Raw genomic sequence first — 24,736 nt, forward strand, 5'->3', positions numbered from 1 at the left:
GGAGGGACCAATCACTGGAGAAGAATGTCATGTTTGGTAAAGTGAAGGTCCAGTGAAAAAGGCAAGGAAAACCCTCGATGAGAGAGACTGAAACAACAGCTGCAACAAAGGACTGAGCATACCAATAATCACGAAGATGGTGCAGGCTTGGGCAACGTTTTGTTCTGCTGTACATGAAATTGCCGTGAGTCTGAAGTGACTCAGTGAAAACTAACAGCACCATTTCTCAGTTTATTCTTCCTTTAACTCAATGAGTTTTAACTCTTAATTTCATACAAAACAAGGGACACGGTTACCTTCTTCAGGAGGGGAGATGGGGAAACTATTAAGACAGCCCCGTTTCTCCCTCCCGCAACATCAACCACTGTTTCTTTAAGGATCCTCCTTAGACTTTCATTTTGCATTTGCCCCTAGAAAGCTCCAAAAAGAGAACAAAATTTTAAATAAATTCAACCCCACAACCACTGTGTACTCAAAGTTAAAGTTTTTAGTCCGTATATTATTTCCCATCCTATATTATATCCAGGCACATTACTCAATATAGTCTTCTGCAGTGAGATCAGATGATAATATTAAGATGTTCATTTAATAGAGATGCCCCAATTTGGAATATAAATCTCTTCCATTTTGATATTCCAAGAGAGAAAATTTACTTTGAAGATTAAATTCTCTTGCAAGTTAAAATCTAAGCACATCAAAGACCAAAGGAACTAAGGTCTGAAATCAAATTCACTCGGCTCTGAAAGTTGAAGTCTAAAGAAACAGAAGTTCCAAATTTGTCTTACCCAATTTCTCATTCAGCTCAATATTAGCTGGATGGGCTTTTGATACCAGGTGGAGTTGATGTTTTTTTTCTGAAATCTTTCACTGGAATATAGTTCTTCCAAAGTTATTAGTTCTATGCTAAGTCTTTGAGTGCTGTGTATTTTTAAAGCTTGCCACATAGGACTTTCACGAAAGTAGCCAACTGCTGGTCCCTAAAATTTATTCCACTCAAAGTATGTTCCCCAAAAAGTAGTACTTACTATTGCCAAAAACCACAATGTTACCCAAGTGAAAGATGCAGACGGAGAAAACATTCTTGATTTTAGCCTCACTAGGATGGCCGTCAGTTAAGACTAGCAGTCAGGAGCTTAAGACTGGTGAATATAAACACAATAATGGAGAATTCTCCCCACCAAGCAGTTCTCGTTGGCATTACGCATTTAACATGTCTGGAGAGGGGTGAATCCACTTATGTATACAGTCTCCTGACTTGAAGAATGAGTCATTGAGTTATTGCTGTCTTCTTGTGAAGTTTAGAAATTATCAGATCTTATTTGGAGGTGCCATTTTCCCCTTTGGCCCCTAATCTTCTGACATCTGGAGCTGGATATGGGTGGGCTGCACACTCTAGTGTGAAAAGGCATTTTCATACTATGCCACAGTAACTGTTCTATTGCTAACCATCTGTTATGGAATGGCTTAGGTTTGCCTCCTAGGAAACTTGCCTCCTAGGAAAGGTTTCCTCTTCATTCCCACATTAATTTCACCTGGGAAACATCAGTCACTCAACTCCTAAACTGAAGATCCTCTTGATGCTTCTGAAATATGAGTTCTTAGGGACCACCATCTTCAAATGAGTGTCAAAAACGGCAAAGAGTCTGAGATTTGCAAGCTATCTAGTTAGCCTGTCAAAGCTTTATGAATGCTGGGAAAACACACAAAACTCCTGGGTCAGAAGCAAACGACTTTATTACTCACTGTACCACAGGTGACATAAGCTTCATGTTCACATCAATTACTCTTGCTCCCTAAGTTCTATGGGGGTGGTATGAAGAGGCCTAGGTAGATGCTTGTACACAAAAGGTTTATATCACATTGAAGGAAACCCAAGTTTAGAGAACCTGCATAATTTTGAATGTACGGGAATGAACTTTGTCCTAGAGGGAGATACACCTTAAAAATAAGAATACCAAAAGGTTCAAAGTAAAAGAATATTTAAAAAAAAATACCACGCAAATATTAACTACAAGAAAGTAACTGTAGCTGTACTAATATTAGACAAAGTAGGCTTTGCAAAAAGGGACATTTTATAATGATAAAACTGCCGGTCCTTCAGGAAGATATAACGATGCTAAATTTGGATGCAAGAATTGCTGGTGGTGAAATGGTTAAGCACTCGGCTGCTAAAGAAAGAGCTGCAGCAGTTGGAACCCATCAGCTGCTCTGTGGGAGAAGACCCAGGATCTGCTCCTGTAGAGATTACAGCAGTTCTACTCTGTCATACAGGGTCACTATGAACTAGAGTTGTGACTCGGTGGAATACAACAACAAATTTGGATACGCCATTTAAACAGAGCCTCGAAATACATAAAGTAAAAATTAACAAAGCTAAAAGAAGAAACAGACGCACTCACAATCATAGTGAAAGATTTTAACACATCTCTCTCAGTAACTGCTAGAATAAGCATATGAAAATATAGCAATAAACCCTAGATCTTTCAACAGCTCTCTGAGGTACAAGATGTTAATCGTCCATCTGTAAAACAAGACTAATTCCTACCTCCTAGGATTGTTGTGAGGCTTATATAAAATAAATCTGTAAAATTCTTAATATGTGCCTGACATGGATTGAACTGTGTGCCTCAGAAATGTGTGTTGTAAACCCCAACCTCTATGCCTGTAGTTATAATCCTATTTGGGAATGGGTTGTCTTTGTTACGTTAATGATGCAGGATTAGTGTTGAGTGTGTTTTGAATCCATGTCTTACAAGATATAAAAGGAGCAAATTAGACAAACAGAGATGGTGGAAGATAGAAGCCACACCACATGAAGATTACCAAGGAATCAAGGAACAAGGACCTTCGCCCAGAACTAACAGAGGAAGTCTTCCCCTAGAGTCAGAATCCTGAATTCAGACTTCTAACTTCCTAATTTGTTAAAGCTACCCACTTGTGATATTTCTGTTACAACGGTACTAGATAACTAACGGCCCAATACATACTAAGCATCCATCCATCCACACATTGAGCAAACATTAAGCTTATACGATGCGCTTTGTGCTCCTGTGCTAACTGAATTTTACTGAATTAACCAGTAAAAACCAGTTGCCATTGAGTCAAATTTAACTCGTGGCAATCCCATGTGTGTCAGAGTAGAACTGTGCTCCACAGGACCTTCAATGGCTGATTTTTTTTTTTGGAAGTAGGTCTCCAGACCTTTCTTCTAAGGTATCTCTGAGTGGACTTGAACCACCAACCTTTTGGTTAGCAGCCAAGTGTATTAACTGTTTGCACCACTGAGATACTCTGTTGCTGATTTAGTTGCTGATTTAGTCATAGATAAATCGGTCCCTAATTTCATGGACTTTACTTTCTGCTGAGCTGTGCATAAAATATGGATATTGGGACTAAACAAGTAAGTTTATGTCATGGATTGAATTGTGTCCCCCCTAAAATGTGTGTATCAACTTGGTTAGGCCATGATTCCCAATATTGTGTGGTTGTCCTCCATTTTGTGATTGTAATTTTATGTTGAGAGGATTAGGGTGGGATTGTAATACCACTCTTACTCAGGTCACCTCCCTGATCCAAGGTAAAGGGAGTTTCCCTGGGGTGTCACCTGTACCACCTTTTATTTCTCAAGATATAAAAGGAAAGGGAAGCAAGCAGACAGTTGGGGATCTCATACCACCAAGAAAGCAGCACCAGGAGCAGAGTGTGTCCTTTGGACACAGGGTCCCTGTGCCTGAGAAGCTCCTTGACCATGGGAAAATTGAGGACAAAGACCTTCTTCTAGAGCCAACAGGAGAGAAAGCTTTCCCCTGGAGCTGACTCCTTGAATTTGGACTTTTAGACTACTTTACTGTGAGGAAATAAATTTTTCTTTGTTAAAGCCATCCACTTGTGGTATTTCTGTTATGGCAGCACTAGATGACTAAGACAGTTCATTATGGTAGATACATTAAGGTTTTGGTGTACAAACTGGGACTGATAATGACTGAGAGGTGGTGTGTGCAAGGGAAGACTTGTGTACAAGGTCAAGGTATTCAAAGACAAAGAGACACACTCTAGCAGAGTGCTGGCCAATACAATGAGGTCTATCATTGCACAAGTGCATGACAAGTATCCGGCAAAGGCGGAACCAAACTAACAGGAAGCTTCTGGAGCTATGCTGTCAAGTACAATGCCTTGCGCAATAAACATTTGCCGAAATAATTAATAAATTCATCCACTGTGAAGAAATGCATTCTGGAGAGGCAGTGACTAAAGGACAAAAGTGTCAGGTCAACAGAAAGTCATATTATTCTATTCTTTTGGTGGTGAAAACATTTATATTTAGAATTAGCCAGCTGGATTCAGTTTAGATAGTCCCAATTTTGTTGGCAACACCCAAAGCATCATAGTCAGGAGCCAGTTGACACATGCCTTCTTCTCTCTATCAGGCCTGATCAAGGTGTTGACCTTGGCCATGTCAATGTTAAAGAACTTCTTCATAGCCTGCTTGATGTACTGCTTGTTGGCCTTGATATCCACAATGAACACAAGGGTGCTGTTGTCTTTGATCTTCTTCATCACTGACTCAATGGTCAGGGGAGAACTTGATGATGGCATAGTGGTCAAGGCTGTTTCTCATGAGGGCCCTCTTCTCAGGATACTTGGGCAGTCTTCAAAGCTGCAGTGTCTTGAGAAGGTGGGTGACATGAGGATCTTTTTTGTGTGTGTTTGTGGGTGCCTTTCAGCACTGTCTTCTTGGCCTTCAACGCCTTAGAAGGCTTCAGTTTTGGGAAGGGTTGGTGCTTCCTTCTCAGCTTTTGGTGCCATCTCTATAAGAAACTTTTTTTTTTTTTTAAACAAGAAATTTTGGGGTGGGCTACTAAAGTAAAGGATGTAACTGTCTCTTATTTTTCTCTGACAAGAGCTGGCCATTCTTAGGGGCACTCCCAAACCCTACACTTGTGAAGTGAATGTTAGGTAACCAAGGAAACTATTACTGGTAGTGATTTCCAGGCTAGGGACCAATCAGGTGGGGAAGCTGCCTGGAACTGAGGAAGCCAAATCTGCCCTCAGATCTAAGGTGCGAGCACAAGACCTTTAAAGGGAGACAAAAATGGTCAAGAGCTGGGAGGATGTAGAAATGGAGGTGAGGAAAGAGGCTAAGGTTAGGGTCAAGAAAGAAGGTCCAAGACTCTTTCTGTAAACAGGATTAGGATGCTTGAAGCTTGATGTAATTGGGTGCTAGGAGTTCCTGGGTGGTGTAAATGGTTAACATGCTAGGCTGCTTAGCCAAAGGTTGGAGGTTTGAATCCACCTAAGGGACTTCAGAAGAAAGGCCTGGTGATCTAGTTCTGAAAAATCAGCCACTGAAAACCCCATGGAACAGGATCTACTCTGACACTCATGAGTTTGCCGTGAACCAGAGCTGACTCGACAGCAACTAGTGTTTCACCTGGGTTATCCTCAAATAAAAGTTGTTGTTCGGTGACTCAGATAGTTACTGGACCTATTTAATGTGTGTGTGTGTGTCTGAAACTTAGTGATAAGTAAACAAATTTAAAATTGGAATTTTGCCTCCCATGTTGTAAGACTTCCTCCATAAGTCAAAATACAGTTAGTTTTCTCTTCTATTTATAAGCATATAGTCTTCCACCAAGCAGGAGCTGCTGCTCTGCTTCTAGAAAAACAAATTCTGCTTTAAAAATGGCATCATGGAACTAACTATGTTTTCTGGAAATTAAATAAGCCTTGCATCTATTCTGAGAGGACGTGTGGATCTGAGATGCGTTCATGTTTCCCCACAAAATTAATTTGTCAGGTTAACAACTTCCCTAAAATACCTTATAATATTCTGATATGCATATAAATAGTATTCCTCACACACTGAGATTATATTCCATGGTCAGGTGAGTGGCATCAGTTATTCCAACAATAGAAGCATGCTGGGTGTAGACTTCAGGGTCAAAGCCTCAATCTGGGTATCAGCAGTATCACCACCATCATCGCTGTCCCTTGTAACAATATTTTTTTGCAGTTAGCAAAGGTTTTTATAATTAAATGTGGTATCTTAAATCCATTAAGCAGTAAAAACCTTGTGCATTAGTGAAGATGTTTGATGGGCTGTATCATTTTTTTTTTGTATTCCAATTAGCTCTGTATGTGGATTTTTATCCTCATCGAACACCTTAAAGTGTCGCTTTACACATAGATCACACAAATGGTAAAACAAATAGACAAATTAACAAAGCAAATCAAAGACAAAAAAATTCCTAAAATAGAAGGGTAGGTAATTACTCCATTGTCTTAATTAGCAAAATAAGGCTCAGAGCATCTAGTGACTTTATGACCTTTCTATATTGATCTATATGACCTTTCTAAGGTCACCCAGCCACTAGATGAAGGGTTGAAACTTGAATGCAGATGAAGCTCAAGGTCTCTGTGTTCTACTGTGAGTGTGGAGTCCACATCCTGATTAATATGGCTGGTAAGTTAAGTCATGACAGGTATAATTTGGACAGGTTACCAAACAAAGTTTAAGAATATTCATTTGTTTTTGTTGTTAGTTGCCTTGAGCCATCTCCAACTCATAGGGACCTTAAGCATAACAGCATAAATCATTCCTCAGTCCTGTGCCATCTTCATGATAGTTGGCATGTTTGAGTCAATTGTTGTGGCTATAAGGATATTCATTAAAAAATCAAAACCAAACCCACTGCTGTTGAGTCAATTCCGACTCATAGCGACCCTACAGAACAGAGTAGAACTTCCTCATAGAGTTTCCAAGGAGCACCTGGTGGATTTGAACTGTCGATTTCTTGGTTAGAAGCCATAGCACTTAACCACTATGCCACCAGGGTTTCCAGGATATTCATTAGACATTGGTTATGTGGTTTTCAGACTGGCATTTGGCAAGGTTGCTGCTGGCTGCATTGACCTTATGGAAACACATGCTATATGACATTTGGAGAACAGCTCTAGCCACAGGACATCCACTAACGGACTGATGACTAACTGGAAACTTCCGGGTAGCTGATGAAGGAGTCATATCTCAGTACTATTCTCTTGGGTAATTTTTCTCATCTTCAATGAAGGTGTAGAGATCAGATTCAGGTTTCAAAGCTCTAAAAAATTCTGGAGCAAAATATAGTTTAGTGAAGATTAAAGCACAAGATGGCAGAACTTGTGGCTTCTAGACAGCGCTTCAAGAAAGTTTCACATAACTTTAAAAAAAAAATACAAACCCACATTCTTTGCTGTTGAGTCAGTTTTGACTCATGGTGGCCCCATGTGTTACAGAAGCAGATCTCCAACACTTTCTTCCACAATGCCTCTGGGTGGGTTTGAACCACCAACCTTTTAGGTTAGTACTCAAGCACAAGCTGGTTGTGTTACCCAGGGCCCACATAACTAGAGAGAGACATTTCACAACTTGGAGTACACGGAAGGCATTAGGTACGGTTCTGGATGTTACCTTTTAAGAAGAAGGAACTTAAATAAATTGAAGGATATTGAAAGCACAGTGACCAGGAAGGTGGAGAAACTCAAAACCACATGGTGTGGGTATACTGTTTTAAAAGACTAATGCTCCAGTCATGGCGAAGAGAAGACTCAGATCAGACAAGGCAAATGGCACCCAGGATTTGTAGAATTAAACTTTTTCTCTCTAACGGAGGAATTGAAGACATGAGTACATGGTATAGGGAGACATTTCAGCTTGTAAGTAATGGGTAACTTAAAATGTCAGAGCTGTCGACAGATGAATTACCGGATGACTACTTGGAAAGCTTTTTCTAGTATCAATGAGTATCTTCAAATGTTGAGATCCCTTGCATCACAGTTCTTTCCCCTGCTCTTCAAATATTCAGCATCTTATCACTGTCACCCACACTCTTATATGGGGCCCCAATATTGGAAATCGTTCCTTCTTTGTGATTGAGATAGTTTTTATCATCTGCGCAGGGTTCAACCAGAGTTTACTTTGGGTATTGGATTTAATAGGTGAGAGCTGGAAGCTCACAAATGCCATTTACAAATTTGCTCCAAATGGGCTCTAAATATGGATTTGGAGCTAATTGTTCTGGCACTTATTTCAGTGGGAATGAAGCATTGGCCAAACATATTTCAAAGCAAGGAAGAGAATATTTTAGCATTGTTTTCAGGAAAATGTGTAGTAGCATGCAAGTAATTGGAAAAAGGGGGATGTTCAATCAGAGGCCCTAAAGGAGAAAAGAATATGTTGGCAGAACCATTATTCGGAAATCATAGAACTATGAAAATAATTATAGAACTGAATTTCCAGTATTGCCATTTTAAAAAATAAGCCTTTATCATTTAGGTATAATGTATATACAGAAAAGTGTACAAAGTATAAGAGTACAAACCGGATGAACTATCACAAAGTGAACACATTTGTGCAACCACCACCCAGATCAAGAGATAGCACAGAAGTCCCCCTGGTGCCTCCCTTAAGTCACTGCCTTCAACTCCTCCTGAGTGGTAACCACAAGTCTGCATTATAATGCCATAGATCAGTTTTGTCTGTACTTAAATTTTATATAAATGTAACAACATAGCAAATTGTTTGTGTCTAGCTTCTTTTGCTCAATACTATTTTTGTGAAATTTGTCCACGTTTTTGCGTGTAGCATTACTTCATCCATTTTCATTGTGGTAGAGCAATTGTATGCATCCCCCCATTTTTTCTTTTGTAATCCAGTCTACTGTTGATGGACATTTAGGATGTTTCCAGTTTGGAGCTATTATACATACTGCTGTTTTAAACATTCTGGTGAGTTTTTGGATACACATAGATAATGCATTTTCTGTTGGGTGGATATCAAGGAACGGAATTGCTAGATCATGAGACGTGTGTGTTCACTTTTAGAGGTAATCTTTCTTGTACCTCTTTTCCACTGTCTCTAGCATTGTATGAAAATTCTATTTGCTCCGTATCCTCTCCAACATTTGGCATTGTGAGTCTTTTAAATTTTAGCTGTCTGGTGTGAATTTGTACAGGGTCGCTATGAGTTGGAATTGACTTAACGGCACTGGGTTACTGGGTGTGTATTTAGTGGTATACCACTGCAGTCTTCATTTGCATCTCCCAAATGACTGATAAGGTTGAACAAGCCCTAACTAGGGCTTTTAAAAGTATAATAAATCTAGGCCATTCCAATTTGATGTTCCCATTATTATTATTTTTATTATTGGAGTAAAAATATGCACAACAAAACATATGCCAATTCACAATTTCTACATGTATAATTCAATGGCCTTGATTACATTCGTCAAGTTTTGCAATCATTCTCCTTATGCTTTACCAAATTATTCTACCACCATTAACATAACTCAATGCCCTCTAAGCAAAAACTTGCTCTTTCCCCATGTCTCTCACCCCTGGTAACCACTAACCAATTTAATTTCTATGTATTTGCTTATTTCATGTACGTGAGATCATACAACTTTTGTCCATTTGCAGCTGACTCAGCATGGTGCTTTCAAGGTTCATCTATGTTGGTGGCATGCATCAGGACTGCATTTTTCTTTATGACTGCATAATATTCCATTGTACGGGTATACTGCATTTTGTTTATCCATTCATCTGTTGATGAACATTTCGGTTGTTTCCACATTTTAGCTATTGTGAGAAGTGCTTTTTTTTTTTTTTTTTTTAATACATTAGCTTTTTTAAATGTAGAAAGGTTAAAAATTTAGGTATATTAATATGTTGATATTTAACAAATTTAGCATTTTAAACCGCAAAATTTCTATAAAATATTGCATAATTTATAAGATAATCATTATACTACAGAACGTAAGTTTATAGTGTTGTCTTGAAATGGTATGCCAGTTAGAGCAATTTGAGGCATTTTTTTTTTTCACTACTCTCAATGTGTCTCTATGTGTATAATTTCTTTTGGAGATAAATGTTAAGAGTCTAGAAAAGTGAGACTATGACAAACCCATTCCCCTCCCCTGCTGCTTTAATAGAACCCTGCCTCTAAATATCCTCTCTCTAATTTTAATTAAAAAAGTTGCACATAGGCTCACATTTTAGTCCATGTTATATCTCAGTAATGGATGTAATCACTAAAATGCATAAGAGCAGAAGCTTTCTCTTTTTGTTTTTGATATCACTCTTTTTCCCCTCCTCTACAAAATTTAGTTTGAAGGAAAAAAAAAAATGTGGAGAGACTCTTACAGTGATCATATAACTTTAACAAATACTTTTTGACAGTTGATCTTCCTGTAATTTTGCAACTTGGACTGTTCATCTTTGAGTGATCGGTTTTTCAATGCAACTGTGCTTGAAATGGTTTTGAGGTTTTGTGGTTGTTGTTGATGTTATGAGGAACTTAAAACATTTTATCTTCCTTTTGCTTGGCGAGCCCTCTGTGGCCTTTTTGAATGCAAGCTGACCATGTAAGTGCCACAGCAGTCCTGAGCTCAGAAGTGGATCCTTTTTGGAAGTCAGACAGCAGGTAGCCCATCTGTCCAACTCCTTGCTGGGAAATCTGGCATTTCAAGGTAAGTGCAAAAGGCTTGGGGTTGGTGCACATGAATGAAAGTTCTGCACAAAGAAAGCAGGCCAAACATGACTTTATAGTTCTAATCCAGAACCTTCAGACAGTCTTACTACAAAAAACAGGTTTATCCAGTCTGGCCATAGCTGCTCCTTTTACGTAAAGAATTGTATTCTTCCTGTGTAGACACAATACTCTGAAGGTGAAACCCGGTTTTTATTAGTCATTAAATATAGACAGGCATCCTGGTGATGCAGTGTTTAAGAGGTCAGGTGCTAACCAAAAGGTTGGCAGTTCAAATCCACCAGTATCTCCTTGGAAACCCTATAGAGCAATTCTACTCTGTCCTACAGGGTCAGTATGGGTTGGAATGGACTCGACGGCAATAGGTTTGGTTTGTTTGTTTGTTTTTGTAAGTATAAACAAAAAATGGTTTCAGAATCTTTCACAAAAGTGACTTTGGATAAAAACATTGTAAAGGTCTCTAGATGAACTGCTGTTACATTTGCATATTACTCAAATGCTTATCTTTCAAGTGATGCTTTAATATGGTTTCCATTATGAAAATCTTTAGAATTTCTTACTGGTAATATTGTCATATACAATTTGAAACCATTCTTTCAGCCCTAATCAATAGAAGGGGGAGAAAAAAATCAATAGCAATCAGGTACTTTGAAAATTTTAAAAGAAATATATTTAAAATAACAAGTAAAATAATGGTTCCGATAAATTTTTTCCTTCCATTTAAAAGTATTATAGGGCAGCTGCAATCTAAAAATAACTTTAAAAGTCACCTAAGAAAAAGTTAAGAACTCTTGTTCAAATAAAAACTTTTAAGTGAAATTTTTTCAGTACCATTATTTCCTGTTTTCAAGAAGTAGTGCATTTCCTATAAATGGAATGGAATATATTGCAAAATTAAAAAAAAAAATAAGTAATTCACAACCTCAGTTTGAGAGTTTATAGCCTTGCATGGGTCACTTGATTCTCTGGACTTCAGTTTCTTGTGCAATTTCATACTTAACCGAGAAATTATTTATTAAGTACTCCAGATTTGTTGTTAGGTGCCGTCAAGTCACTTCAGACTCATGGCGACCCCGTGTACAACAGAATGAAGCTCTGCCCGTTCCTGCGCCATCCTCACAATCCTTCTCAGGCTGGAACCCATTGTTGCAGCCACTGTGTCAATTCTTCTTATTGAGGATCTTCGTCTCTTTTGTTGACCCTCTACTTTACCAAGCATGATGTCCTTCTCCAGGGACTTGTTCCCCCTGATAACCTGTCCAAAATACATGAAACGAAGTCTTGCCATCCTTGCTTCTAAGGAGCATTCTGGCCGTACTTCTTCCAAGACAGATTTGTTCACTCTTCTGGGAGTCCATGATATATTCAATATTCTTCGCCAGCACCGTAATTCGATGGCATCAGTTCTTCAGTCTTCCTTATTTATTGTCCAGCTTTCCCATGCATATGAGGCAATTGAAAATACTATGGCTTAGGTCAGGTGCACCTTAGCCCTCAAAGTGACGTCTTCACTTTTTAACACTTGATGGAGGTCTTTTGCACCAGGCTTGCCCAATGCGAATACATCGTTTCATTTGACTACTGCTTTCATGGGTGTTGATGGTGGATTCAGGTAAAATGAAATCCTTGACAACTTCAATGTTTTCTCTCCTTATCGTGATGCTGATTACTGGTCCTGGTGTGAGGATTTTTGTTTTCTTTATGTTGAGGTGTAATCCGTACTGAAGGCTGTGGTCTTTGATCTTCAACAGTAAGTGCTTCAAGTTCTCTTCCCTTTCAGCAAGTGAAGTTGCGTATTACGGATTGTTAATTAGTCTTCCTCTAATCCCTACTTACCTCCTCCAACTTCGGATCTATAACTCCTTTTTTAAAAAAAATTGTGTGTAAATCAATCATTCAATATTTTTATCAGTCAATATGAGTAATGGGAAGACCAAAGGATTAGGAATCAGGTGGTGTGAATTCTAATCCTCTGTTTTCTAATAATTGGCTGAGTGATTTGGGAAATATTATTTAACTATTGTAAGCTAGGAGTTGGTAAACTTTTTCTATAAAATGTCAGATAGTAAATACTTTAGGCTTTACAGGCCAAGAGGCAAAATCAAGGATGATATGTAGGTACTTACATAGCCATTTATAATGTAACTACTTAAAAATGTAAACACCATTTTTAGCTCTCAGAAAGTATGAAAACAGAAGTTGAACCAGATTGGGCCTATGGGCCATAGTGTGCCAGTCTGTGTTCTAGGCAATGATTTTTGACTATTATAACGTTAAAGAGGTAGTCTGGGTCAGAGGTGCTTAACATGAATCCTGGGACACTAAGAAAGTCCACGGACGGTCTTAGGGGTGATCCACCAAGCCTCTGAAATGGCATACAAAATTTTGAGTGTATGTGAATATGGGCTTTTTTTCTGGGAGAAAACGTTTCTAGATTTCATCACGTTTTCAAAGTGGTCCAAAACACAATTAAGATTAAGAACCACTGGACTAGTTGATTTCTAAGGTGGTTTCCAAACCCAATATCCAATGAATATATGAAATGTTTATTGGGTGCCTATTATAGAGTTGCTATGAGTCAGAATTGACTCAAGAACATTGGGCTAGTATCATTGGCTAAAATGATATTTGAAAATATTTTAAACAAACTTAAAATACATATGCACAATTTAGTGATCTTCAAAGTAATAACCTTGAGAATAATTGTCACCAAATGTTCCTGAGGCGCTTTTTTGTAATGTGTCTTCAGTGCTTGTTCATGAATTATGTGAAATTATTTTTCAAACTTTCTTATTGCCCACCCTGTTTTAAAGTGACAATGGTATTATTCATGATAACCATGACCTAACTGGATTTAAGATGGGTTTGTTTCTCTCAGAAAACTATGATTCCCTTAAGAGCAGTAACTATGTCTTTTCACCTGTGTATCTAGAATAATGTTTGGCACATCTCTGAAATGAATACATGGATGAATGAGTGAATGAATAAAAATATGAAGACTCTGTCATTGAGATTATGCATCACAGATGCTGGAGGCTTTGAATCCCAAATGCTCTAAGGCCAGTGGTTGCTAAACCCTGTGATTGCTTCTGTTTTCAACTTGGATGCAACTGTGATTTCAAAATACTTGGCCAACTAAAGATTGCAGTTCCTGGGGATTAAATCACTTTTTAAATGGGTAAAATGTGTTGAATTTAATTCATATGAGAGAGAAATACTTCTTTAAAATTTGCCTGTAACCTACTCTCCGGGATAGGGTCACTGGAGAGTGAAGTTTTGTTAATGAATAGCAAGCAATACTCTCAGTATCTGAGCTCTTTCTACCCTGAGACAGGTAGGAGGTTGTACTAGCTGGGACATTGCTCATAAACAGTAGATTTTCATGGGCAATCTAAAAGCCAGATCTAATAGAATTTAGGACACCACTTCCATCCCTGATAAAGAAGTTCAGGATTGATTTCCATTGGCTGACCAGTGGTTGATGCCAAGTCTGGACTGTTTGCCAGAGATTCTTCAAAGCCACATGGGCAGAGCAGTGACTTGTGATCAATGTAAATATATTTCCCTTCTCTCTCTAGGAATGATTCATTCAAAAAAAAACAAAAAGAAAGACAATTCAGTCTGTAATACTTCACTTAACGACTTTCAGGGCTTTTCCTCATTCACTTCTCAAGAGAAATTCTAACTGTAAGATTTTAAAATGTTAAGAAATTTTAATGAAAACTGCACAACTCTGTGTGTATGCATCTGATGTTATGCCTGAAAAAACCTTACTCAAAAGAGTGCATCCCACCTGCCCACCCCTTCCTCCATCTCAGAAGTTCCAATAGTAACATACTGTTTACTCTGGTATGTGATTACAGAGTGAACCTCTGCAGGATCACTCTGGGATAAATAACACCCATTACTCAACAGTTTCGAAGCTGTGCTGAGGATATATTCCTTGATCTCCTTAAGTTCTCCATTTTCCTTAAAATCTCCTTGAGATTAGTCCCAGCTATAGTCTGAAGACCAAAACCTTCATAAAAGGGACCCCAAGTATATAACCAAATATATCCTATGATCCAATGTCTCACTAAGGTGATGACAAGAGGCTTAGTCCCCTCCCTAGGGATTTTTGAATCTTCCTTTGGCAGTGTTGACATGGGCCACCAAGTCCGGTAGTTAGGGGATTCCCCTCCATTCTGACTGCTGCCCTGAGCTCTGTCTACAGATTTCCTCTACACCCTGCTGGTTGGCTTTACCCCAAAATGTGGGTGGAGTCCCCCCTTTCCCCTCCTCCAACATAACTTACTGAAATCTGTGACATTTAGTTAATTATGCAGTGCTTGGCTGGCAAACTTTTCTTAAAGGACAACACAAGAAATATTTTAGGTTTTGTGGGCCACATGATCTTGGTGGTAACCCCTCCGGTCTATACTTGTAAAAAAAAAAAAATTATAGAGCTGAGCAATTATAGGCTTTACGTAAAAGAAAAAGTGTGGCTGTGTTCTGATAAAAACTTTAGTTACAAAAATATGTGGCCAGCCTGGGGGCCTATAACTATATTGAAGTTATATGTTGAACTATATCGAAGGTTCGATGGTCACTTAAAATAATTACAATGTGGTAGAGGGAAATGTAAAATTCAGAGTTAGAGATCATTTCCTAGAAGCATCAGTACTTCCCCTTCCTAGAGATTCCCAACACTCATCTCTTATTTTAGTCCTAGCCTGAGGCTCTGCTACTGAGACTTGCTCATCCTGCCTGGGAAGGAGTCCTCTCATTTTCCTTCTTCTAAGAGTTCAGGTTCACTCTACCATGTGTTGAACTCCAGCATTGTTGTTATTTGTTGTTGAGTTGGCTCTGGCTCATGGCAACCCTAAATACAACTGAATGAAACATTTCCCAGTCCTGTACCATCTTCACGATTGTTGGTATGCTCAGGTTCATTGTTGTGGCCACTGTGTATTTTGAGTGTCTTCTAACCTAGGGTGCTCATTTTCCGGTACTATATTGAACAGTATTCTATTGTGATTCACAAGGTTTTTTATTGGCTACTTTGCAGAAGTAGTTTGCCAGGCCTTTCTTCCTACTCTGTCTTAGTCTGGAAGCTCCAGACTGAAACATGTCCACCACAGGTGATCCTGCTAGTATTTGAAATACAGATGGCATAGATTCAGCGTCATAGCAACATGCACACCAGCACAGTATGAGAAACTGACAGACGGGTGGTGAAGCTCCAGCGAGAGAATGTCAAACATATCATAACATCTCGCTGAACAGAAATGTGGAATCATTTTCATCTCTGTGCCACCTAGTGCAATGGCATTCACATGAGACATCATACACTGTCTTTTACTAAAGATAATTCTAGTGTGGGTCTTATCTTCTTACTGGGTTGCAATCTCCTTCCAGAGCAGTGACCACACGTGGCACAGTCTTTGTTCTATGCAACAGCCTAGTTTAGAGATTCTTCTCAGTTGAGATTTGGACATGAGATACAACAAAAAAAAAAAATCCAAAAAAATTAGTCACATTAATTTTATTCTCTTTCTTTCTCACCATGCTTCATATATATATGTATATATATATACATTTTTTTTTATATATATACATATATAATCTGGTCTATAAATATCTCTACCAAGAGCAAAATCATTTTGTTGAGCTGTTTGGGATCTCTTCCCATAAAGCAAATTTGACATCAACGTCTTTAGGTTCTCTTAAGTATTTGGAAATAATTTAATAGTAAAATAGGGATTATTATCCCTGCCTCACTCTTTATAATATTATAAGGAGATCCATAGACATAGAGACATATGCAAATATTTATGGGCCTTGCATTCCAGGAGACTGCACTCTAGTTGGAAAAGGCAAAATTGATCCATTTAAACAAAAGTAACATGTCATTATGAAAATCTGTATTTATAAAATGTTTTATGGTTTATTAAGAGGAATTACATGTAATAATCTCTATTTTACTCTTTTTTTTTCCAGAAAATTTAAGATGACTTGAAAGTTCAATGTCAAGTTGGTTTCATGAGAAAAGATTAATTCAAAGTCCATGAACTTTGCTCTTGGCAGAGGCGTTTACAAAAAAAAAAAAAAAAAAATGAGTGGTAGCAGTTGCTCATTTTAACCAAGAAAGGGGTGTTTAGTATTTTATGGATAGCATAGTGACCCTATTTTTGTCCATGCTTACACAAAATTATGCAGTGGACTTTGTTATATTTCCTAAAAGGAAGAAGAATCTTGAGCACACATCACTAGTAAAATGCTTGGATAGGTAGCTAGTTTTCTAGAACAGGTCTTAGTACCATTAAAGTTTATTAGAAAAAATGTAAAGCATTTTTTCAAGAATGCTAATTGCTTCCCAGAAGAAAGTGGTGAATTAGATTACACACAAAAAGCTTTTTTCCAGACCAGATTTGAGGCCATTTTTCTTTACATTGCAAAGGTAGAAATCAAGGTGCAAGGCCTTGCAGATCAGGAGAATGAATGTTGACCTCAAGTCCCCCCACTGTAGCCTCCATACTTGAGGCATGAGTTGTATGATGTGGACCCTGAATGATGTGGGAATTTAGGAAGGGTGGCAATAAGCAAACTTGGAGAGGTCAGAAGGTAAAACTCTTAACCGAGTCTTGATTTGTAGATGAAATTTGGAATAACAGGAAGGAATCTGACATTCATCTACATTTAGGCAGTGATTCTCAAGGTGGGTCTGTATTAGAGTTACCTGAACAACTTGTTAACCACATCAACTCCATGGTCCCCTCACAGATTTGGATCCAGTAGTTTGAGATGGGACTTTAGGCACCAGTAGTTTCATCAGTCTCCCCGGGTGATGATGAAGGCTAGTGGTTAGGTGGCTGCTTCTTTCTCATCTCATATTCCTAACCTTGTGCGATAAGTCCTACCACCATGGACACAACTAACAGCTGCTCCAGGAGCTTAGGTTCAAGAGACCTTGGTGATTGCCAGACAAAGAGGAATGGAGATGTTTCTGAAACATTCAGAGACACAACATGTGCATCATGGCCCCAGTACTCAGCAATGTGCAATATTTACACAAGAAGATGTCACAGGGAGACATTGGCCAATCACTTACCTCCTTATTGCCTAGGCTTTCTTTATAATGACTGGCAATAATCTGTCTTAAGTTGTGTACTTCAAAGTAACAAACACATTTGCCATGTCCCAGATGCATGACCTTGCTCAACTCCATCAAAACTTAACTTCTTGTCTATGCAACAGAGAGATAAGGATACCTAACATAAATGAGTATTGTGAAAATCAAAAGAGATAATGTATGAAAAATACCTAGGATATAGTATTTATTCAATAATTATTTCCCTCCTCCCTCTTACCACCATTCCAGAGTTGATAGTTTTTATAGTAACCACAAAGAAAGCCAAACTGAAACTACTCCCATCTCATTGCTGCATTGGTCCATGACATTCAACCAAAGACCATAGGGATACCTGTAGTTGAACAAGCTGTCTTTTTTACTCATTGCAGGGAGAAAAGGCACATGGGAACCATGGGCATCTCAGTAAGAGGGAGTTAGAAACAATCTATTATAGGGTTTGGCCTTGGTTGGGTGGTTTAGGAGAGAGTCTAAATAAGTGGAGATTCACTCTATATTGGATGCTGTCAGAAAGTGGAGACAATTTTGTGATTGAGTAAAAAAATATGTGCTTATTTAATCCAAGAAAGGTGGTGTTTAGTATTTTATGGGTGTCATAGTGACCTTGTTTTTGTCCATGCTTAGACAAAATTAAGCAGTGGGTTTTTTTTGTCTAAATTTTATCATCGTCTGTTATGGATGGAATTGTGTTCCCCAAAAATATGTGTCAACTTGGCCAAGTCATGATTCCCAGGATGTAAGGTTGTCCACCATTTTGTGATCTGATGTGATTATGTTATGTGTTGTAAATCTTAACCTCTATGATGTTAATGAGGCAAGATTAGAGGTAGTTATGTTAATGAGGCAGGATTCAATCTACAGTATTAGGTTGTACCTTAAGCCCATCTCTTTTGAGTTATAAAAGAGTGAAGCCAGTAGAGAAGAGGGAAACCTCCTATCCCCATGAAAGGAGGGCCAGGAGTGGAGCTTGTCCTTTGGTTCCTGTACTGAGAAACACCTAGACCCAGAGGAAGATTGATGACACAGTTTGCCCACAGTCAACACGGAGAGAAAGCCTTCCCTGGGAGCTGGCACGCTGAATTTGGACTTCTAGCCTCCTGGACTGAGAGAGAATAACTTTCTGCTTGTTAAAGCCATCCACTTGTGGTATTTCTGTTAGAGCAGCACTAGATAATAACTAAGACACGGTCTCAGGGTAACATTTTGTAAGCTACTCTTCTTTTCTCTTTCTCACACCAGAAATGACAGAGTGTAGGGAAAAAGCTGATATTCATTTAAATTTTGAAGAAGTAGAGAAAGAGGGAAAAGTTGAACATTTATTGAACACTTACTGTGTGTCTGACGAGTAATGCTGATTTAATCCCCCCAGAATCTCACGAGTATGATTCTCTACATAAGGTGAAATATAAAGCCAGATCTGACTTCAAACTACACAAGCTTCCAGCCTGGTGTGCTGCCACCTTGTTGAGCATGCTGTTAGCACCATCGAAGCACATAAATAGATCGCCTTCAACTTTTACATATGATAGAAAAAATCCTTTGATCTAAAACTAGGGGTGGCAAACTTTTCCTGTAAAGGGTCAGATTGTAAATATTTTGGGATTTTATGATCCATAATGACTCTTCAGTGACCTGTTGTTATAGAAGGAAAGTAACCATGATTATATGTAAACAATGAGCATGACTGCCTTCCAGTAATACTTTATTTACAAAAACACCTGGAAGATGGCATTTGGTCCTTGAACTGTGGTTTGCATTTAAGCAGCCAGAAATCCCAAATCCACATGGATTTTTAAAAAATGTATTTTACACTATTAAATATGCTTTGTATAGTTAAATACGCCCTTTAAGATTCTGTGGTGTTTTATTTTATTTTTTTAATAAGATTATTTATTTATTTTAAAGAAGTTGCCAATCTCTGGGCACAACAGAGAATCAAGATGGTGCCTTATACCATTTGCTTCTCCAGTGCTGCGTAGGGAGAGCAGGAGCTTCAGTGCCAGAGGGTTTAGCTAACAGTTGATTGCCCCTTTCCCTTCATTATTCTTTGAAGAATAACTCTTGTCAGTTAAACTGAAGCTCAGGGGGCTTGAGGAATTTGTCCTTGTCAGTTACTATTGAGTGGACTCCGGCTCATGGGTGAATGTGGAAACAGGAATTCAGTACCATAACCTTCTGTGGGCATTGTATGTCCAGCCTCAGCATCCCCAACTTCCTTTACCAGCAAGGCATAACACAATGCTCCAGCTAAAAACAAAGATAGTCTACCATCACCACGTCAGTGTTAGTAGGCGTTGTCGGGCCTGTTTGTTGGGTGAGTTCACTGGAATCGTGTTAATTGCATTGATTTCTCAGTGTTGTGGAAAAACCCCAGGACAGGAGTTGAGAGGACTGCAATGCAGTTCTGTGTCTGGCACTCAGTAATATAGGAAAGTCCCTCATGCTTTTGAGGATCTTCGTTTTCTTGACCACAAAAGGAGCAGACTGGATTGTGAGAACTCTTAATTTTTTTTTTCTCCTCTACACTGTTTTGTCCATAATTCTGTTATTACAGCCCATCTATCCTAGCAGAGATGACTTTGATTTTCCCAGGACAGTGTTTCTACCTTAAGAAAAAAAAAAAAAAATCTTAGCTCAGAAGTACATGAACTAACTCTGTGGAAGGCTAACCTTTCCGTCTGTTTTGGGCACCTGCTGCCTGCCACTCCCACCTGGTAAATTCTGCTGGATGAAGTTGTTGGATTTAGCAAACAATACAGGATGCGAGTTAAATTTGAATTGCAGGTAAATAAGGAGTAATTTTTTTAGTATATCTCAGATATTGCATGGACTACTTATATAAAAATAATTATTTGTTGTTTATCTGAAAATGAAATTTAACTGGGTGTCCTGTATATTTTCTGTCATCCCTACACAGAAACTCTTACAAATCAAGGTTTTCACATATTGAGCTTTCTGGTTTGACAGATCTGAGTCAGTTTCCCGCTCAGTCACTTATGTGTCTTCAGGCAATTTACTTAGTCTGGGAGTAATAATTCACATTTTAGAAGGTTATCATATGGATTTAAAAAGAGAGGCTGCAAATAAATCTCCAAGTCAGGACCAGAAATAAACAACTGCTCAAAAAATATTAAAAAAACCCATTGCCGTTGAGTCGATTTCGACTTATAGCGACCTTAAAGGACAGAGTAGAACTGCCCCATAGAGTTTCCAAGGTGCTCCTGGTGGATTTGGTTAGCAGCCATAGCACTTAACCACTACGCCACCAGGGTTTCCCAAAAAATATTAGTCAAATATTTATTTCCTTTTCTTCCTTCAATTGTTCCTTTCACTTTTCTGGGAAGAATTAGGTTCCTCTCCCTTTTCCCCCACAACAGCCTGTACCTAGCCCTATTACAGCAGTTGTTATACATGGCTTAAGGCCCATTTTGTAGTGATGTCCATGTAGATGTATCAGTTTCTTTCTGTGATGGTTAAGGGTCTGTGTTAACTTGGCTGGGCTGTGATTCTTAGTGGTTTGGCAGTTATGATGTAGTTTCGCAACTATGTAAAGATGTAATCACCTCCATGATGGGATCTGATATACTGTGATCCCCTCCATGATGAGATCGGTTGTGAACAGCCAATCATTTCAAAGGGACTTTCCTTGGGGTCTAGCCTGCATCCAAAATAGGTGGATTTTCTGGCAAGGCTCATTGGCTTTGGCTCACTCTGGATCCTGTAGCTGGCTTCTGTTCATCTGACCTCCAGTTCTTGGGACTTGAGCTAGCTAGGAGCTTACATGCTAGCTAGTCTTACCTTGCCGATCTTGGGATTTGTAGCCCTCTGCAGTCTGTAAACTGGCTGCTGTCTGACATTTCAATCTTGGAGCCCCTACAGCTACGTGATTGAGGAGATGCCTCCAGCCTGACCCATGGACTTGGGACTTGACAGCGTCTACAACTGCATGAGCCATTTCCTTGATATAAATGTCTCTCTATCTATATGTATACACTGCACTGGTTTTGCTGCTCTAGAGAACCCAGCCTAAGGCACTTTCTTTTTGTTTTTGTTAGTGTTTGCCTAGTATAGCCTTTTAATTATTTTTTTTAATTTCAAATTTTTTAAGTCTTTTTATTTAAGATGTATCTGTATAATGGAATTCTAATGGATTTTTAGACATAAAGTCTTATAACCTTTGTTTTTAACTGTAGAGTTTCATCTATTTAAATTCATTATTAATAAAGTGTGCATCAATTTCTACTTCTTAAATTTTATTTGCATCATTTTTTTGTAGGCTTTACTTTTTTCTTCCTTTTTCCCTTTCTTCTTTGCCTTCCTTTTCTTTTGAATTTATTGAATTTTTTTTTCATTCAGTTTATTTTTTTACTTTACTAGTTTGGAAGTCACTCTATCTTTACTCCTTTCGTGCCACCAAAGAAATACAAACTTTCATATTAAGTTAAAACGTGCCTCACTTTCCTCCCAATCAATACAAAGATCTTAGAGCACATTCACAGAAAACCACCTCCCAAGCCATATCACATTATTGTCCGGTATTTTAGCATTCTGTTGTATTTTTTAACCCCAAAATTAGGTATAATTATTATTATTTCTTTATACAAAATTTGTTTAGATTTATCCATATATTTGCAGGTTATTTGGTTAACATTTTTTCTTTTGCAACTTAGACCTTTCTTTTGGTATAACTTTCCTTCTTTCCGAAATGCATCCTCTATGCATTCCTTTAACGAGGGTGAATTGGCATTACTCTCAATTTTTGTTTGTATGAAACGTCTTCATTTTGCCCTCATTCTTTTTTTTTTTTTTTCATTTTAGATGAAGGTTTACAGAACAAATTAGTTTCTCATTAATTAATACACGTATTGTTTTGTGACATTGGTTGCCACCCCCCCAACTAGTCAACACTCTCCCCTTCTTAACCTTGTGTTCCTAGCTACCGGATTTCCTATCCCTTCTTGCCTTCTTGTCCTTGCCCCTGGGCTGGTGTGCCCATTTAGCCTCCTTTTGTTTTATGGACCTTCTAATCTTTGTATTTTGCCCTCATTCTTTAAAGATAATTTTGCCTGTTATACAATTGTAGTTTGAAGATTATTTCCCACATAGTTTTTAAGATAATATCCTCCTGTATTCTGGCTTCAGGGGTTGTAATAAATTTTTTCTTGTTGTTAAGTGATATATCTTCTCTAATGGGCTGCCTTTAATATCAGAGTCTCTTTTTCCTTAGCATCCTACAGTTTCACTGTCTGTGTGTAGGTATGGACTTCTTTTTATTTATCCTGCTTCAGATTTTTTGAGTTTCCTAAATTTGATCATTGATCCTTTTTATCATTTCTAGAAAATTCTCAGCCATTATCTCTCTAAAAATCACCACTCTTTTTCTTTCTTTTGCATCTCATTCTGAAACTCATTTAACCTCCATGTCATTTAACTCCCTTTTTGTTATTTCCATTTCCTTGATATGAACATAAACCAGTTGCCATTGAGTGGATTCCAACTCATGGCAACCCCATGTGCATCAGAGTAGAACTGTGTTCCATAAATTTTCAATGGCTGACTTTTTCAGAAGTAGATCACCTGGCCTTTCTTCCGAGGTGTCTTGGGGTGGACTCAAAACTTCAACCTTTCAGTTAGTAGCCAAGCACTTAACCATTTGTGCCGCCCACATAGAATAGTCCTTAAGAACTCTAAAGCCAGACTGTCTGAGTTGAAATTATGTCTGTATCTCTTATTACTTGTATGAGTTTGAGCAAGCTATTTAACCTCCCTGTGCCTTAGTTTTCTCATCTAAAAATGGGAAGTTATAGTATCTACTTCCTAAGGTTGTTGTGAAGATTAAAATAGAGATATGCATAAAGTGCTAAGAAGAGTGTACAGTGTGGTTGTTATTATTTTCTTTCTGTGCTGCATTCTGAGTAATTTTTTCATATCTATTATATAGTTCACCAATTTTTATTTTCTTTGCCTGAGAAGTCCTTTGAGATTCTGATTTCAACTGGTATATTTTTTATTTCCAAAAGTATCATTTTGGTTATTCTTCAAACTGTCTGGTCAATTTTTCAGTCATTTGCTTTTTAACATACTCCTATTTCTTTACGCATTTGTATTTTTATTTCCGTTTACTTCTTCCAGGTACAAGGGGCAAAACCAACAGTGGGTCATCTCAAACTAAATTCTCCACATGGGATTTTTGGGGCCTACTAATTTTTTACTAATAGTGTGGATTCCTACCTCAAATGGTGAAATAGCTGGCTTGTAGTTATGGATTGTCTGGGGAGAATTAATTTCTAGCACCGCCCCCACCCCCCATACCCAAAGCTGAAGCTGAAACAAACAAGTATTGTGTCTTTCTCTAGGGTGGGCTTTTTCTAGGATTTTTTCTTTTCTTAGGTCCTAACTTTGTGTGGTTGAGTCCAATCTGATTTTGCACTTCGTATTGGACCTGAGATTTGTCTTCTGCATCCTGTAAACACTGACCAGTTAATGATACCAAAGCTCTAGGTCCTGCAGGGCCTTTGTGGCACAGTCGTTAAGAGATCAGCTGCTAACCAAAAGGTCGGTAGTTCAAATCCACCAGCTGCTCCTTGGAAACTCTATAGGGCAGTTCTACTTTATCCTATAGGGCTGCTATGAGTTGAAATTGACTCAACAATGGCAATGGGTATATTCATAATGAAGAAGTCTTGAATAGATTTTCAACATTTTAATGATGTTCTTATCATTCTCCTTGATGAAGAAACTTCCAACTAGATAATGTGATTTTTTTTTTTAACTGAATCTGCTGTTGACGGGAGGATAAGCATATGGACATGCGTACAAATAGCGTAAAACTGTGACAAGCAGTACTGTGGGTGCAGTAAAATGCATCAATGCCATTGCACAATCTGCCTATAACACCAAACACTGTGTTCTCCAAGCACACCTCTGCCGCTCGGTTGTCTCACTGTGTTCAAAAGGATGGTAAAAATGGGTCAGATTTTTAGTTGGCAATATGACATGAGTGACTTGAGGCCAGCTCCCAGTGAGAAAATATAATTACTAAAATTTCACCAACGGTTCCCTGAAAATGTCCTAAACCTCCT

At 38.3% G+C, this 24,736-nt stretch overlaps 1 protein-coding gene and 1 pseudogene across 24 annotated transcripts in view; one reads left to right on the forward strand and one right to left on the reverse strand.

Annotated features, from left to right (window-relative positions):
• Nucleotides 1–324: 324 nt before the first annotated feature.
• On the reverse strand, nucleotides 325–4,888 carry LOC135232259 (large ribosomal subunit protein uL23-like; annotated as a pseudogene).
• A 5,370-nt stretch (nucleotides 4,889–10,258) lies between these two features.
• Nucleotides 10,259–24,736, forward strand: part of LOC100666908 (probable G-protein coupled receptor 141) — a 73,634-nt gene continuing 59,156 nt past the window's right edge. For 9 of the 24 annotated variants that reach the window (XM_064290143.1, XM_064290146.1, XM_023544271.2 and 6 more), the window contains exon 1: nucleotides 10,286–10,505. The gene's annotated coding sequence lies outside the window, so the exon portion shown is untranslated. Of the gene's footprint in view, nucleotides 10,506–11,565; nucleotides 12,138–16,504; nucleotides 20,439–24,736 lie in introns of those variants that run through there. The other 15 variants (XM_023544266.2, XM_023544281.2, XM_023544267.2 and 12 more) reach the window with 11 other exon arrangements.

The sequence above is a fragment of the Loxodonta africana genome, chromosome 8 (genome assembly GCF_030014295.1).
Source record: "Loxodonta africana isolate mLoxAfr1 chromosome 8, mLoxAfr1.hap2, whole genome shotgun sequence".
In the NCBI taxonomy this organism is placed as follows: Eukaryota; Metazoa; Chordata; class Mammalia; order Proboscidea; family Elephantidae; genus Loxodonta; species Loxodonta africana.